Here is a 19,020-nt window from a genome sequence, read left to right on the forward strand (position 1 = left end):
AAGGCCTCACTGAATTCCCACCTCCCCTGTTTCCCAACCTTTCGCATTAGCTTCTTATTCTGACGTGCCTCTCCCCCTTTCCCAATCTGGTTATCTTCCAAAGCTTCTCCACCACATATTCTGCTGGAGACAACTGTTTATTTCATATAGTTTATACTTCAAAATTAATATTGTTCTCCAAATTACAATTAAATGATAAACTTTTTCAAACGATGCCTATCCCCTTACTCAGCCCATAGAATTTAAGTAACATTTCCAGAAATAACAACAAAACAAATAAAGTGATAAGAGATTCATTGGAATGATTTTCTTAGAATAATATACCTTGATCTATAATAAACAGAAAATATTTTCTACAGAAATTAGTTGTAAGATTATTTGTTTGTGAAAATTCTTCTTCATAATTAGGCAAATATTTTCATTTCCTTGTTTGAATTTACCTTTGATTTAGAAAACTATTTTCTTTTAAATTAAAAAAAAGTTGACTTCTTTTATAAGTGAATTAGCCAAATTTTTGATATAATTTTTTGGTAAGCTTTTGCTACCATTATTCACAATAATCAATAGTTCATACCAAGCAACTTGTGGATAGCACAATTTAAAATTGATTTCTTTTCCTCCAAAGACCTTGGTTTATTCTTGATTTGAGAAACTTCTGTCATTCTCTTTTTGGTTCATCTTGTATCTTCTCATTATCATTCAATCATTAAATAGAATCACTTTAACTGTTTTTAGTCAGCATTCCCACCATGTGTTTGACGGTGATTGCAAGGTCAAATTTGATATCTATTTCATCAAGATGTTCTTTCTTTGGGTAGATCCAGAAAATATCATAAGTAACCTTCAAATTGTTCCAAAGAATGTCACTGTTATTTGCAGAGTTGTGACCACAACTTCCAGTAACAAATTCAAAAGACTATGCATTGTGCAAAGCGTAAAAAAATACTATGGGCATTTTCCCAAAATTCTGTCATGTATACCTTTTTCCTTTACTAGCTGTGTTAATACCATTATGATGGCCTTGCCCTTGATATGTTTTAAAATTATTTAAATAAAATAAAGATTTCTATTTTAATTTTTTGAAAATTTAATGGAATCGTTATATATTGTTATTAAGATAAATATATTTGCAATTTGAATGTTTAATGCCCATCTAGTTGCCAATATAAAGAATGACTACTAAACTTCATGCACTTATTATCTAGACCTACAAATATAACAACGAATTTAAGAGTAATATGAGTCATACTGTTTTTCAGCCAACACACGCAACCATTGTGGATACTGTTTTAATTTAGGAGTATATACTGAATCTTGAACTAGAACATGAAGAGAAGAAGGATTTGAAGAGTTAATTTGCCTTTTCTCTTATTAAAAGCTTCTGCAGCTCAAATCCTCCTCTTACTCTGACTTAAGCAATATCCCCCCAAGACTCTGGCAGCAGCACAACCCACAGACCTTCATGGCATTCAGCAGCAGCTGCCGTTTTTGGGGGCGGGGAGAGTGAAAAATATATATAACAAAAAAATTGCCTTTTTAACCAGTTTTAAGGGCACAATTCAGTGGCATTAATTATATTTACAGCATTGTACAACTATCACCACTATTTCCCCCAATTTTTCATCACTCCAAACAAAAGCTCTGTACCCGTTAAACAATAATTCTCCCTCTCCTCCACCCCTGGAAACTTCTAATCTACTTTCTGTCTCTATGAATTTGCCTTTTCTAGATATCTCACATAAATGAAACCATATAATATATGTCCTTTTGTGTCTGGTTTATTTCACTTAGCATGTTTCCAAGGTTCATCCATGTGGTAGCATGGATCAGCACTTCATTCCTTTACATGGCTGAATGACAGTCCACTGTATGCATAGACCACATTTGTCTACTCATCCATTAGCGCTTGCCTTTTGATTAAGGGCATGGTATGGAGAAGGGGGCCTGAGCAGTGTTTGTGATAGGAGGTCCTCCACACAACGTGGGGTTTAAGGCAGCAGGCCTTCCCACCAGGGTTTAGGAGAGTACTGCTACCCCCCAAAAATCACTGACGGAGATTCTTGATTAATCCAGCTGTATATTTCCCTCTGAATTCCTAAGGCACCTGCAATCAATGAAGTAAAGTGTAATATTTATCTACAGAGTTACTGTTGCCCCTCCCCACCCCCACCTGAACTTCAAGCTCTCTTTCTATTCCCAGGCGTTGGTGCTGGTAGTTAACAGAGAAGGAAGTGAAGACTGGTTCTCAGCCTGCCCGTTCCCGCACTAGGTGATGGCACTCAGGAGATGTTCATTTTTTTCCTTCCTCTCTTCACCAGTGTCTAACATGGCACTAACCACATTACCAGGAATTCAAAACTATAGCTGATTAATCAATTAAATGGAAAATGATTTCTTCCTAACAAAATATGTGAATTACTCATGACCTTTATTCTTCCCTGACCATCAGGGGAAATGATTTCCCTGCCCGGTGAGAAAAGTTGAACAAACATACCCGTCAGGAAAAAGACAGAGGATGCAGAGAACTGGTTTTCCTAATTATATGTGGGAGGGGTGATTTCTTTTCCTTCCCAAGTCTTATCTCCATCTGCCTTTGGAGCAGAATCACCATCCTTCCAGCTGACAGTGTACATCAGAACATATACTCCTTTGTGCTATTCTTCCTTTGTTACAATCCTGAGAATTCTATTTCTCCCAAAGCAGAATTGCAGCATCCCTGTGGGTGTCTGCTTTTCTTTGGCATAAAAAGAAAGATGAATCCTCCTCCAGTGAGGAAACGTGAAGCTTCATCTTCAAACTGTAGCTGTCCAGTGATTTTCTTTAGTCTTCTAGCACAAAATATTATCTGCTGGGAATGTATTTCTTAATGGGGCGAGAGAAAAGCTGCTCACTAAGAAAGCAGACAACTACAGTCTGTGTGGGAACCTGACATATTTCATGGTAGCATGCGAAGCTGTTATCCAATGAGAAAACAGTTCTCCCAAATTTGAAAACAAGATGTCTAGACTCTTTCTAATTGATGGCCACGCATAAAAATGTATCATAAAAATGTGTCTGAAACCGTACAGGAGCATACACTAACAAAGGCACTTTTATCAAAAACGTTAGGTTGTGTCCATGGGAATTCATAATCATCTAACAAACAGATGTATCTTAATATACAAATAATTCTGTTATTTTGGGTTCTTCACATCTTATTTTCCGAGTGGTTATTTCTGGTGCCTATAATTTTTCAGCCAAAAGCTTCCTGAATGGAGAGCGATGTTTCATGCCACCTCTACCAGGGTATAGTTTCATATTTATAATTGTTGTTATTAAAAAAAACCAACCTATTCACTATCAACTTTAGTCCTCCTTAAATGTTATCAGTTTAATAGCTCATAAAATAGCCATACCAGTAAAATCTGACTTCATCTACAAAAAAGAATTTTCTATAACAAGGCCACTTCTAGAGCCCAATAATTGGGCATTGCTTTCCTGGATATATATATATATATATATAAAATCTTGCCATCAAGAACAATTATGTAGGGTTTCCCTGGTGGCGCAGTGCTTAAGAATCCGCCTGCCAATGCAGGGGACACAGGTTTGAGCCCTGGTCCGGGAGGATCCCACATGCCGCGGAGCAACTGGGCCTGTGCGCCACGGCTGCTGAGCCTGTGCTCTAGAGCCCCTGTTCCGCAACAAAGAGAAGCCACCACAATGAGAAGCCCACACACAGCAACAAAGAGCAGCCCCCACTCTCCACAACTAGAGAAAGCCCGCATGCAGCAACAAAGACCCAATGCGGCCAAAAATAATAAATTTAAAAAAATAACATATATGTAAACAAGATTAGTTTCTGTGATAAAAAATAACAACTGTGAGGATTGGATGTTTTATATATATTATCTAATTTCCTAAAGCCACTCTGCAAAATGATGGAAGAGTGATGTTAAAAGATAATCCTTGGGCTTCCCTGGTGGTGCAGTGGTTGAGAATCTGCCTGCCAATGCAGGGGACATGGGTTCGAGCCCTGGTCTGGGAAGATCCCACATGCCGCGGAGCAGCTAGCCCCGTGAGCCACAATTACTGAGCCTGCGCGTCTGGAGCCTGTGCTCCGCAATAAGAGAGGCCGCGATAATGAGAGGCCCGCGCACCGTGATGAGGAGTGGCCCCCACTTGCCGCAACTAGAGAAAGCCCTCGCACAGAAACGAAGACCCAACACAGCCATAAATAAATAAATAAAATTAAAAAAAAAAAAAGATAATCCTTACAGCCTTACAACCGATAGCAAAATTCCTTCTTATTGGTTGAGTATGTGGAGCTTTGTTCCTCATTGCTGATCAAGGTGCAGAGTGCAAAGGTCAATCAATTAAACAGGTATATGTTAGCTCTGATTATGGCTCCAACATGATGTTAGGAGCTGAGCTTCATACTTTGCCAATACCTAAGAATTCTTCAATATGATTGGTACATAACTACCCATTGAACAAATTAATTTTAAAATAGATTCTGCTGATGAGATAACTTGGGCATTATTTTGCCTTAGATTCCAGAGGAATCAATGATTAATGCTGGATAGTAATAATGAAGCAACCATATCACTCTTTTTACTGCCCTGCAGTGATCTATAAACTGTTTAATCAAAGGTAGTGGAGTATCCACATTTATAGGGTATACCAAGTTCAGGGGGCCTAAAACTGATCAGGGAGATTAAGATTGGACTTTGTCCATTGGAAGGTTGTTCTCTCTTCAGACCATCATTTCGTCCATCTGTCCATCCATTCATCCTTCTTTTATGTTGAGCTCCAATTAAGCAAAAAGCATTGTACTTTACTGAGGGAGATACAAGATGGTTAAAATATGGTCCCTTGGTCTGCTGGGGATAGGTCATCAGTAGGTTTTGATCAGACTGGGAAATACAAAGTATCTTGGAGGAAAGTAGGTCAAAGTTTAGAATTTGGCTCTAAAGGAGAAAACATTTCAGAGAGAGTCAAGGAAATAAGAAAGAGATGGGACTTGACTCTTTCTACCATGCCCTGAATCACCAGGAGCTCCCTGGGCTTAGATCTTTCCAAGTCTGGAAAGGTTTCCTCCTCTAGACCCCAACCCCTAAAAGTATGGGTGTACAGAAGCTGTCTCGAGATTAAAGTGGAGACAGTGACAAAATTCTTCCAAGCAAGTGTGAGAAATACTGCTACTAAAATTAGAAAGGGCCTCAGAGAGTTTGTTCATATAATATAGTATTTCTCTTTCCACGATGGAGAAATAAAGAAAAATTTTCAATTTAAGTTGGAAGAAAAGTGTGTAAGGATTAGATACTGGAATAACCTGGGAAATAGAGATTTCACAGCTAAATATTTAGGAGGTTTTTGGAAACAGTATAAATTCTCATTTATCTTGAATAGCTTAAGTAAGATCCTACTGAAATGGACTGAGAGAACACACCAAGACCATACTAGTTACTAAACCTAAAGTATCATCACCAAACAATTTTGTTGAATTATGAATCCTTTCACCTAGATATCTGAAGTCAAATCTTCACATGGGTACAAAAAATATTTTTAAGAGAAGTCAATGACTCTCCTAGTAGAAGTTTAGGAATCAGTGAAAGCAGGAGTAGGAACTTTTCTAGGTAAGGGTCCTTCCCTGATCCTCAAGTTGGAAACATAATTAAAATCAGTTTGCAATGTACTATATATTTGATTCTTTCCTTTCAATCTAAATCTTCCAACCTCTCTAAGCTCTCATTCCTGGAAAAGCTTTTGGCAGTCACTTTTTGCAACCCACAATTTCTGTAGCTTTTCATCTTTTACCATACTCTTTCTGCATCTAAGCCTCACTTCCCATATGTGGTCAGTAATGCCACCACCACCGGAAGTAAAATGGTCCTCAGCATGGGCCTGTTTGCCCACACAAGGGCAGCAATATGGGGCAGGAAAGGAGTCCAGCGGTCATGAATCTCAAGGTGCTCTGAAACTATCAAGAACACGTTATTACCCATTTTATACATGTGAAACTGGACACAAAAACAGTAGGAATTCTCTGAAGGCTACAAAGAAAGCCAATCAGTGGGTGTGGGTCTCCACCCCAAACTCACATATCAGATTGGGCCTCCCTCTGCAGTTCTCAGAAGGGCACTGTTGGGAAACTAGCCTTGTCATCTCTACTCGAGTTTTGTTCAGATGATAATCATTTTAAAAGAAAACACTGTGTTTGCATTTTCATGTTTTATATTTTAGGCACAGTGCTAGGAGCTTTCAAGTGTTATTACTAAATATTGATATTTGCTAAAAATCGCTTATTTTTTACAAATGATTAAACTGAGGCTCAGGCAAGTCATCTGACTCTAACCATCAAAGACAGTAGAATGTTAAATAGTGATTTACATGAAACAGTATCAGTGAAATTTTTGGTTCATTTAAAACAATCTTTTAATATTTATTTATTTAGGATACTAATAATCATGCTATCTTCTAGCTTGTTGTAATGATTAAATGATATCATACATTTAACACCCTTAGAAGACAATCTTTTCATTTATATTTTAAAAATAAATTTATTTATTTATTTTTGGCGGCGTTGGGTCTTCGTTGCTGTGCGTGGGCTTTCTCTAGCTGTGGCGAGCAGGGGCTACTCTTCGTTGCGGTGCGCGGGCTTCTCATTGCTGTGGCTTCTCTTGTTGCAGAGCACAGGCTCTAGGCGCGCGGGCTTCAGTAGTTGTGGCTCGCGGGCTCTAGAGCGCAGGCTCACTAGTTGTGGTGCACAGGCTTAAGTTGCTCTGCGGCATGTGGGGTCTTCCCGGACTAGGGCTCGAACCCATGTCCCCTGCACTGGCAGGGTGAATCTTAACCACTGCACCACCGGGGAAGTCCCAAGACAATCTTTTTAAATGAGACTATATATATGTGTATGTGTATACATACACATACATATATAAATTACACCTATCTAAAACACTATATATACACACATGTATATTTTTTAATCAAAGCGACATGTTAATGGAAATACATTGCTCACATATCTGGTGCTGATTTCTTAACAACCGTAGTCCCCCATGTCTCTGAAAAGCATGCCAGGAGGATGACTGACTAAGCTGTGCAAATGTGACTGACACACTCCTGAGACATCTTTCACCTTGGCAGAACACAGGGAGCCCCGCACAAAGTTTTAGAAGTATAAATGAAGACTCCTGAGTGTTTTGGAATATATACCTCCAGGCTTGGTGGGACCACAGCAAAGTAGCCTAGAAGCTCTATCCTTTGCTTCCAGTAGTTTGTGAACTATGACACTGAGATCTGTGTAATCCAAGTATTTGAAATGCTTCCACATCATTTCAAGTACAATCATGAAATTTAAAAATACTCCCCTATCACCACATGGAACAGAAAAAGAGCAGCTCTTTGCAAAGCTTTTTTAAGTGAGCTATTTGCATGTCTAAAAGCTATTTTAAAAATTCTATCAGTATTGCTTTGCTCTGTCAGCACAGTACTGGCTTCCTAGTCAGCAAATTCACCGTAAGTATTAAGGTTACCCCCTGTGGTGATAGCTGGTAACCTGCAAGATCAAGTTAAACAGCATGGTCAGTGACCAAAGAACTCCTGGAAAATTAGTTCAAAATGATGCCTCATTTTGTCAAACATTCTTAAGAATTAGCTTTTCAGGATGTCTCTTCAGAAACATGAAACCCCTCGAAACCACTACCACAAATAGCCAACATTTAAAATAACTGCCAAGCCACCTGCTTTTCTCCAGGAAACATCATAAAACTCACAAGTTAGCAAAAGACTTTACAAAGTCTCAGTCTTTCTGATGAAGTTTACTTATTTTGTTTGAGAGACTTTATTTCCTCTTTTCGGAGCAATGAAAAGTCCTCACATCAGATTCAGTTCAAGGCACAGACTTATGTGTAAAAGAAGGTCTCAGAACAGAAGGGGATGCTAAAGAACACTTCTTTGTCACTTTGGTCTTGGCACAGTGTTTCAGATGGTATTCATTTGGAATAAAGAGATCGACGACATAACATGCCCAATCCTCCTCTATAAGTGGCTTTGCTAGAAGTGGGTAAGGGCAGAAAAACATAAATTCATCTGTCTGTAGGCAACCCAAAACATACTGACTCGTCTTGGAGTAATTTAACCAGTAAGATGATTTAGAGGACAGTTCAGTGGCACCATTTTTGGAAAGTAAAAGCTTAGCAGAAGGAACATAAATCAAAGGTGACTGGCAGGTAAAGGATATATGCAGCAATCAGCCAAACCACGTGCACACTGGCACAAATTCAATAAGATCATTTATAAAATTTTTAAGTCAGGAGTACACAAAAGGGGGTCTGGTGCTAACTAAATCCACAGATAGCTTACATGCCACTGAAATAAACACTTCCAGATGCGGGTGTACAAAAACCTTTCACAGAAAGAAATGTTTTCTTTCATAAATCTGAAGGAGGGAGTCATGGCAGGGAAGGGTAGAAAGTCTGAAATTGAGACTGTGCTTCTTACAGATGGACGTGTTGTTGAGGAGGGAGTGTAGGGTGAGGATGAACTGCGCACAGCGCGTCTCCATTTAGAAGCCTCGCTACCATCAGTAAGACTGGATTTCTGTTAAAACAAGGGAAAAATGCTAATGACATATCATTTCATCAGTCCTCCAAAATCTGGTGACTGAGTCAGTGTTGCTCCCATTACTTCCCTTAGAGTTTCTCTTTTGGGGGTGGGGGTGGGGAAGAGATACTGGGTTCACACAGAGATGAAAGCCACTAATCAAAGTTTAGAAAAAAGATGCTTTGGAACTTACACCAGCACAAAGCTATTGGAGGCATGGCTTTAATGATGAAAATATTTGCAAAATCTGGCTAGCTTAGAGTCATCTTTCAGGAATGCGTGACCAAATTCATTAATGGATTAGAAAGTCAATTTGCTCATCCAAACAGCATAATAATTTGTGGGACTTTCTGGTCATATATCTAAACACTCCCAGAAGTTCAAACAGAAAGCTAGAATGTCTGTGTTTGTTTCCTTTTTTAGGTTCAGGTGAACTATGCATTGAGCTTTCCCCCCTTCCCCCAAGGAAATTTCCCCCTTGAAATTAGTTTTCTTGTTGAATCTTTAAACTTCATGCAAATTCTCTGTAAGCATCTGAGTAATAAATTTATTCTTGAGACTACTTCTAATTATCTGTTTTATGCATTGACCCAAATGACCAACTTGTCATCTATTATTCGTCTTTCGTTCAGGATCTTGTTCTACTTTTTCTTTAAGCCAAGTATCTCTTGAATACATTCCGTCTTCTCTGGTCTCAACGTCACTGCCTCAGCAGAGGCTTTTCTGCCCTCTTGCCTGCAATACTGCAGCGGTCACCCGACTGATCACTCTGCCGATTACATCTCCTAACTCCAGTCCCTCCTCCAACCCATCAGCTGAGTTATTTTTTTAGAATACAAATTTGTTCATATCAATCCCTTGTTCAAAAACTCTAAAATCGCTCCTTGAAGGCTGTATCCGTTGTTTAAAAAGAAATTTTCCAAACTAAATCTTACTGAAAACTCAATATTTATCAGAGATAAAAATTGATCTGTATTAATTAGGGAAAACTCTTTATTATTTTGCAGAATACCTGTAAAATAAGTCAGGGTTTCTGCAGAGCACGGTTAGATAACTGCTGGCCTGCGTCATGAAGGCCATGTGACTCGAAGTCCCTCTCACACTGTCATCAGCCTCCCTTTGATGTTTCTCTTCCTCTCGATGGACTCCTCGGTTCCTCACCTTGGCCCAAACAGCCATTCTGCTTTCCTACATTTTCCCCCCGATTTTATTCCTGCTCTTCTTTCTGCCTGAATTATTTTTTTGCAATTCTCACTCATTTCCCTCACCTCTGTCTCATAAACTCAGTTCAAATGTTAGTGATCTGAGGAAGCTTCCTTGACTTCCTCAGACAGATCTCGGTCTCCGCTGCGCCAGAAGCACTGTGTCCCGCACCCCCGCAGTTACAGCGCCAACCACACGGCAGTGCTTACATACACATCTCCTTCACTAGACTGGAACACCCAGCTACTCATCTCCACTTCCCATAGCCCCCTTTCAACAGATTTCTAAAACAACGCCTGGCAATTGTTCATTGAATTAATCAACGGAGATACCAGAGCTGTAAGGATCTTAGGCCACGTACGGATGTCACTACTGGTCCTTCCACTTCTAAATCAGGTCTACTTCAATCTTACCAATGAAGATTCTGCCAAATGGACTGTCATTACCTAGTCCAAACTCAGAAAGCAAGTGCTATCCTTTGTATGTGAAGGGCGCCTCCATCCTCTCAGGAAGGCACGTACCTTGAATTGTTTCTCGGCAGTTGCAGGTGACAGACTGACTTAGAGCAGTACAGTCTTGCCCTGCCTCCTTATTCATTTTTTTCTCTTAATCATTTGTGAGCTGGTTGTGTGGGTGAAAGATACTGCACCACCAAAAACGGAAGTGTCGTTAGTTTACCCACATGAGGATCAATCCCGAATGCTGTCTTCTTTAGACAGTGGCTTCAGAGAAAAGCACCGTGTGGAGCCTAGGCTGGTTTTCTCCCTCCTCTCCTCTCCTCTCCTCTCCTCTCTTTTTCCTCCTCTTCTCCCCCACCATCCCCTCCCCCCTTTTTTTAAACACCAAAAGTTTGCTTCAATGACCAATGTGGTCAACTATAACTTATTTACTTATTAGGCTCTTACCTAATTAGTCCAGAATATGGGAGTGGGTGTTTTAGGTTAGATCAGGAATGTAGAATTAAATCGGAGCCAGAAATATAGTCTCTAACTTCTCTCCTGGAAACTATAAAATCTGCACAAGTGTTTGAATTGGAATCGACAGGAACCTGTAGGCCAGGCTGTGAGCTTCAGGAGCCAGAGAGGTAACTCAGATACTCCTTCCCTGGTATTTCCAGCAGCGGCACAGCTGCCCAACTGTCACCTTGAATGCACCTGGGCCAATTCAGACACTGACACTGGGCTCTGCCCTAGTGACCTCTGAGAACTAATCAGCCAAAATATTTCCAGATCTGGAGAGCCTACTCCACATTTTGGGTATATGCCCAGAACTGCAAATGCACTCCAATCAGGTGGGAGAGCCTATCCAGGTGCCAGGGCAAGAATTAACATCTGACTGACATATGGGCTATGAATTTTCTCTTCTCACAGCTTGGGGTCATGCAGAGGTGGTGTGTGGGAGTGGAATATTTGATCTGCACATACATAGCCTAGGGGATTTGGTTTAAATCAAATCATAATTAAAACACCAGTCAGGAAAACAAGGCATAATTATTTTTTTCCTGCGTTTTTTTTTTTCCTACCTTGGATACAGCCTTAAATATATGTTGGGCACAATAACAGCTAGGTATCAGTTTCGTTTTTGGAAGGTGTAAACTTTCCACTTAAAACAATCCACTTATTATGTTGTAGGATTAACTCTGCAACTACATCAGTAAATTAAATGACAGTTCAATGATTATATTTGTGTGACTGAAGTGTATAACACTATTTAAGAAATCATCAAAAAGTAAATCATCTCCAGTTCAACAGGCTCTCCTCATGGCTGTTTGGAGGGAATTTCTGTCACACTATCAATAAAACAGTACGCAAATGTTTCACTTAAACAAAACATGCTTATGACGGTTAGATGTTTCTGGCAATGGTTAATAAAGAATCTATCCCAATAAAACCATTGTGTTCTTTTCTAATATTCATTTAGTTTAGATATAAAATGTTAATTGAAAAATTTTAATGGTATTTTTGCTAGGTGAACCTGACCAATGTAATGAGTTTATGTCTAACTCAGTGTTTACAATCTTATTTATAGACTTAAAAGGAAAATTTCTTACCATTTGCAGAGCATAATTTTTAAGTTTAGAAATATCTCAGCTTAGTTTAGTTCCTCCCAACTAATCTTCTTGCTGCTTTCATGAATTTGTGAGTTAAAAGAGTCCTGTGATTTTTTTTTTTTTTTTAAGAAAAAACAATTTCCTTTCGGGAGTCACTCAAAATATTTTCCTATTCTATCTTCATTCCCTCAGAAGACTGCAAAAACCTAGAAACCATAATAACACATTCAAATCTCAAGATGTGGTCCTTTTAGAATATTCTGCTCAAAAAGTTTCTCTTAGTTGTCAACTACTCCTTTCCTTGTACTCATGTTCAAATTCCTCTGTTCTCCACGATACAGCCTGCCGTTAACAATGAATAGAGATATGTTACCTTCTTGAACAACTTCAAATTCATGTCCCCCATTAGAAAACACTGATTGGTTCCTTTTCAAATTATATTCCTGAAAATTCTAGGACTCTCTGCAGGACTTTTAGGGGCCTCACAGACGTTTGAGGAGAATGTCCATTTCCAATTTTTTGTGCTACTTTAAATAAAGGTTCTGTCATCTTGTGTTTTTTTTTTTTTTTTTTTTTTTTTTTTTTTTTTTTTTTTGCTGTACGCGGGCCTCTCACTGCCGTGGCCTCTCCCGTCGCGGAGCACAGGCTCCGGACACACAGGCTCCGCGGCCATGGCTCGCGGGCCCAGCCGCTCCGCGGCATGTGGGATCCTCCGGGATCGGGGCACGAACCCGTGTCCCCTGCATCGGCAGGCGGACTCTCAACCACTGCGCCACCAGGGAAGCCCCATCTTGTGTTTTATATTGAACTTCCTGTAAATGTTTTGTTGTTCAGGAAATGATGTTTTGGAATTCTGGCCTGTTAGTTTTGTCTTTTGGTATTTAAAGCAGCCCAAATAAATCCTCTATGTAAAACTGTGCAAGTGAGTACGTCACCTTAGAGTGTATAGCCCATGCTGAACTGAATGTGAGGTCCTTACTGCTGATACAAAAGTGAAGGCAGAAAAAAGCAAAATGTGTTTGAATAGTCCCTGTTTACTGAAGAGACAAACCAGCTGTTAATAACATCATAATTTTTAAAAGCGGAACTGGATAACTCTTTGTAAACAAATTCACTGTCCCAATTTAAGGTGTTGCTGCAAAAGTTCAAATGACATAAGATCTCTCTTCCCTTCTCCCTGCATTCTGCCTGATGATTAAAAAACATTAACTAAACAGTTTTACAGTGTAACATGATTATGCCAACACAGAATTATGATGCTGTGCTTACAACAGCAGAAAAAAGTATCAGTGATGAATTCAGCAAATTTGGATTCCACAGGCAAAGCAAAATAAACATGACCCTGAAACTTTAAACAAGTATTTTTCAGGGAAGGATTTTCAGGTGACTGAGATTTTCTTTATGACATCTTTGAATAGCTTATAGTGTTTTTACGATACCTTAAAAATATTTCCAGAAAACCATGAAGAATTATATACTGGATAAGAAATCCATATATTGATGCCCTTTAAACATTATCAGTTTAAAAATGTGAGCACTTGTTAGATACTGTTAGTGAAACAACTTTTGAGCAAAAAATTCTTACTATTTCTCTTTTGAGCCAAGACTATTGGAGGTCTGTGTAGATCGTTAGTAAAAACTGCTATATCTGTGAATGAAAACTTCTCAAATAAAGAGAAGTGTGTAAATAAAATAAAATATGTAAATAAAGTGGATACTGTGATGAATATAACATTACATCATAACTTTGATTTTCAAACACCTTCACTATTCTTATTGAATGAGATTTTAAGAGTGGATCTTCTACATACAGAGTTGCTGGAATATTTGATAAAGAAACCCTTCTCTTATGGAGGTTTAATACCTCTTGCAACACTTGTCTTCTACGCAATGTAGTTTAGGAAATGCTATCTCACATTTTCAGGATAAGACTGCTTAAACAGTTAAGAATAGAGGCCAGTATGCAAAGATGGAGTTTAATGAGGAGGATTAGTGAGAATTCATTGAAGCCTGTGGTCCCAGTTAACCACAGAGTATTTAGCTCTTGTCCACAGATAGAGCTCTGGTACTTACAATGTAACCTTAAGCTGGTTACTTGATTTTTCTCTAAATATCCGTTTTCTCATCTACAAAGTGGGGATAACAACACTCATCTTGCTGTGTTGTAAGAATAACACAATGCAGGTGAAAAGTTTCTTTAAAAATATTATAAAAGTTATTATTTGATCACCCAACACTTTTCTTGGATTCTAATGATTTTCTCTCCCAATTTCTTCTAATGTTTTTATTACCACATTTCAAACATTTTCTCCCTAATTCTAAATTGAACACTGTGTTAGTTGAACCATATAAAATTTCTGATACTCAACTGTTTATGACCTAGGGATGCTGTTATTTTATAATTTGACAGAATACGTTTTGTAATTGTAATTTCCGTCTCACCTTATTTTAAAATTAAAAACAATTAAATTAAAATATTTACATTTTTTTCTAGAGAAGGCCCACTTTTAGGTTATTCTTATATGATAAATATACCACGTTAATTTTTTTTCTGAGAACCAGTGGCCCATTAACTATGAAAAAGTAATTGGTTCCAACCTGTAACGACAGACTTAGTACTTCCAAAAAATTTATTGAGAAATTCTTACTTCCAGTAAAAAACAAAATTCTTAAAAAATATTTAAGAATTCATACCCAGTTTCTACTTGGTATTTACATTTGAAGAGTACTCTAATATTTTGTGACATTTAATTTTCCAGGTTGAACACATAAAATGCAGACAAAATCTAATGCACTCAAGACATAAGAATTATTCATGAATGTGAAATTCTAGATCAAAATAGTCAAAGCAATCTGCTATGCCACTTTTGTTTTTAAAAGTGTAATGTGAGGGATTCTTAAAGGACATTTTTTTGTTTTGATCCTTATTTGTCCATTGTGAACACTTCTGATGGACCAATGATATGAGAGCATCCCTAGTACCCCTAGTAGACATATATACATCAAGCTAAATGGCCACAGTGGAAGAGCAGTCAGCTGAGAGTCAGGAGGCTGGATTCCAGGGTCAGCCCCGGCATGCACTTACAAGGTGCCACTGGGTACAAGGCAAAGCATCTCTGAGACTGAGTTTAACTGATTTTCTCAAGTCTTAGCCAGCTTTAAAATACTTAGCCAGCTGTCTCACAATTTAATACAGTTGAGTGGATTTTGAAGCCACTCACTTTTAGGGATGCATTTAAGGTACCATTTAGATGAATGACCATCCTTAAGTGAGAAATTTTATTGTCTTGCTATTCTACTTCAATAGAAAGACACCTGATAATATGTAAGCTTAGGGGGGGTGAGATATTTTTCTACTGTGAATATCACTCAGGAGAAACTAAAATATATTTAGGCATCACACACGGGATTATGTCATCCCATTTGGTGTACACAGTTTGCTTTCTCTGGCTTTCAAAATTATAGACCTGGTTTTCTATCAGCCATTTCCAGCACTTCTCGCTGAGCGCTGGGATTGGGCTTCAGAGTAGGTAACCATGGGCACCACCCACTGCTTGTACACAGCAAGGATCTAGATAAAACACATGTCTGACCATCTTCTTCATGATAGACAACACAGTCCACTGGGTTACTCTTTGGGGGTATTTTCTCTGAGAGAAAAAACAAAATGCTCTAACTATAAAAGTCTACTTCATTCTCAAAATTTTTAAATGCTTTTTCCTTCTAGACCCACATAATTATAAGAATTAAAAAAAAAACATTGCCAAAAGCATTTGAATTTTTAGGCTGCAAGAAAATACTCTTCAGTTAAATAATTAAATTCAATTAAAACAATTAAATACCAGTTAACTGTCTAATAGGACAATTCATTTAAAGCTTTCACTAAACATTTTGTTTAGGCCCTGAAGCTCTTTTTAATGTAAGTTTTATTTTATCCTTTATTTTTCTATATTTTCTTAATTTTCTGACATCCTAGCATTACTTTCATAATCAGTAAAATGAGGAAATTTTAAAAACTGAAAAAAATGAGGCTAGTAATAATTAATGTTTAAAAAATTATCACCAACTTTGATATACACATCAGTCTCTGAAAACCTTTTTTGGTAACTTACACAAATGTATAAACTCACATAAACTGAATTTGATGCAGCTTTATAAATCTGAGGCCATGCGGTTTGTTCCTTAGATTTCTATTTCACAGGAGCTAGTATGCAAAAATCGAGTGGAAACTGTACACTCAGTTACTGAGACCTTATTTTTTAACGTGACAGTGGTGATAAAAAAAATCCATTAAGTTCCTCAACCACGATTAATTCAAAAAGTGAAAATGAACATTAATTTATTCTCAGGAACAATAATCTTTAAATAGTATTTAAGTTTTAATGGTATAAATTATAAGTCTGTAAAGAAATCACATTATAATTCGAGTTTTAGTTTCTTCTAGCATTACAAAGTGAGGCCTCTGTGTTTGTTTGTATGTCTGTGTGGTTGGTGGTGGGGGGAATGGTTTCTACTTTAGTCCGTTTGTATCCTTATCTGAAACCTTTTAGAAAATATACTACAGCTACTCGTGCTATGATGACTTCCACTATTATTAATATAATACATTAAGAGCTTACCACTCAAGTTCATAGTATTCGTTGGATTCTATCATGAGGTATGTTCTATTCTACCAGAGAGAGGTTAAGAAACTTCCTTACGCTACTTTGCTAGTAGGTGCAGAGCTGGGATCTGAATCTGGGCAATTTGGCTCTAGAATCAAGTCTTAATCACCACACAATATAACCTCACGTAAAGCCAACTACAATGAGTAAAAGGACAAGATAAGATGACAAGCATCAAAATGACTTAGGACACCCCCAGTTTGCATAAGTACTCTAAAGTAATGACTACACATCACAGACTGAAGCGATTTTCAGAATTATTTAGGAAAAAATAAATAATAAGCAAAAGGTAAACTAGTCTCTTTAAATGTTCTTTAGCATGTGTATATGGAAGATCAGGAATACAGGGGTGGGAACAGTTGCAAAAAAATCTAATGAATAGCTTAATGTCAGGAGAATTACTTTAGTCTTCTAGGTATGATACTCTCTTCTGATCTTCTGCATAGGATTAAGAATAAATAACAACACAGAAAAGAAAGAAGTCATTGATTAAAACCAACATGCCAAAGACAGCATAGTTATAATTGGTTGAGTGGGGATGGGTAGTTTATAAGTGTCTCCATAGCCCTCATATGAGTGGCAGGAAACTGATGTTTCCACCCTGAGGCCCCTTCTCTCTCCACTCCAGCAGCTACTCAGTGCAAAACATTGTTTGTACTCTTTTCTCCCCTCCACCTAATGTGGCTTTAATTATTCCTTTCTTCTGTCATTTCAACTAATTCCCAAGGGGAAGAACTCACTTACAATTCTTTATACAATGAATTGTATTCCTGAATTTGATCATCGGAAGTCATACAGTAGAAGACAGAATGATGCCTCACCAAAAGCAAATTTTTCTTGGTTTATTGATTGATGTTGGAATTCAGTTGCCATGTAACCTACTGGTTCAGTCATTTTAATTCTCCAAATCAATTTCAAATTATTGGGAATTAGCTATATATCAATCGAGTTATGGATATTCTAAATTAGACATCTCATTTATATATACATTAGACAAGCACTTGAGATTTAGAATGAAATGCTGCAAAGACAAAATCTCTATGTTTCAAAAATGTAAACTAGTTGTTCATGGCCATTTTAGTTTACAAAGGAAATTTTATACTGGAGGTAAGTTAGCTCAGCCTTTCTGTATAAAATTCAGTCTCAGTCTATGATTGCTATAGACACAGCCCACATGCCTCCTCTCAGGAGCCACAGCTCAAAGCCTAGGAAGCAAAGTGTCCCCAGTGCAGCATAAAGTATCATCTCAGGGAGTGGGCACCAGGGAACTCAGCATCAGCATCTCCCCAGCATCAGGAGCACCTCCTTTAAGCACTGAAGGTAGGAGGGATCCAGGACAGGTGTTCACACTGTTAATATACACAGTCTGCCAATCTATTCTACTTTAAAGAGAATTTTTAACTTTAAAAGGCAGATTTAAGTATTGTAATATATACCAAGAAACTGTGTCTGCCTGATCCTACTACTCATGACATAAAATGGAGTAGGTATATTCAGTCCTGTAGGCTGGGCAAATTCTTATAACTCCAGGTAATGGAGTAGACCTTTCAAGGTGGGTCCTTTCCGAGGAGTGATAAAAACTCAGTGTCCTTCTGTGGTGGAGTTCTTTCTCATTTGTTGTTGATTTTGCTCGTCTGCTCTGGTAGCAGCTAAGGGAACCTCCAAGACCATGGCTTATTTGTTCTATTTTCCAGATCTATTTAAACTAAGCATTTTAAAATTGCATTATTAGTTTTAAAAACCATATTAGTTATATGTTTGTTAGACAAAAATTAGCTTAAACTATATCTGAATATATATATTCTGAATATTTCAAGTATATTTCCTGACCATATACTACAATCTTAGATTATAAAAGCAATAATACATAAGTAATAGAGCATCATGAATACACATGTACACACACACACACACACACATGTCATCAACCAAGATGGTTCTCAAGTGATCTGTCCAGTCTTTTTAAAAATAAAAAAACTTGAAGAATTAAACAGCTACCACTGCCACCACTTCCTTTTGAGGAAACATCACAGACTTCATGATTAGGAGATTTTCCCTTTACATTAGATATATTTTCCGTTATCTAATTTTATCCATTACTTTTAGTTACCATTTTAGGTTATTTCTCAAAAATCCTGTTTCCCCTTGCTACCCTTTAATTACTTCTAGATATTACCGACTCTGTCTTTTTCTTCTCTCTCTTCTCCACTGCCTCAGGCTATTAAGTCATTATTTGGCTCGTATCTATGGATTTGATATTTTTAATCCTTTGTTATAAATTGGTTCTTTCAACTTCAGTTGGTTCGTAAATTCTTCCAATCATCTCATATTTTTCTAAATTTCATCTCTTTTGGCTTATTGCTTTAAATAGCCTCACCTGTCATGTAGGAAAAAATAAAACAAGAGATATTGATTTCCTTGTTTTCAATTGTAATAATCTAAAACCACTCATGCAAAAGGATATATTGCTTAATCAGCAACATATGATTAATATAAATATGATAAATCACATTC

General features: G+C 37.7%; 1 protein-coding gene across 3 annotated transcripts in view; it reads right to left on the bottom strand.

The window, feature by feature from the left end:
* The window catches only part of SUPT3H (SPT3 homolog, SAGA and STAGA complex component), a 440,189-nt gene that overhangs the window by 67,555 nt on the left and 353,614 nt on the right, over positions 1–19,020 (bottom strand). The window lies entirely within an intron of this gene.

This window comes from Mesoplodon mirus, assembly GCF_964341445.2.
Source record: "Mesoplodon mirus genome assembly, chromosome: 12".
Taxonomy (NCBI): domain Eukaryota; kingdom Metazoa; phylum Chordata; class Mammalia; order Artiodactyla; family Ziphiidae; genus Mesoplodon; species Mesoplodon mirus.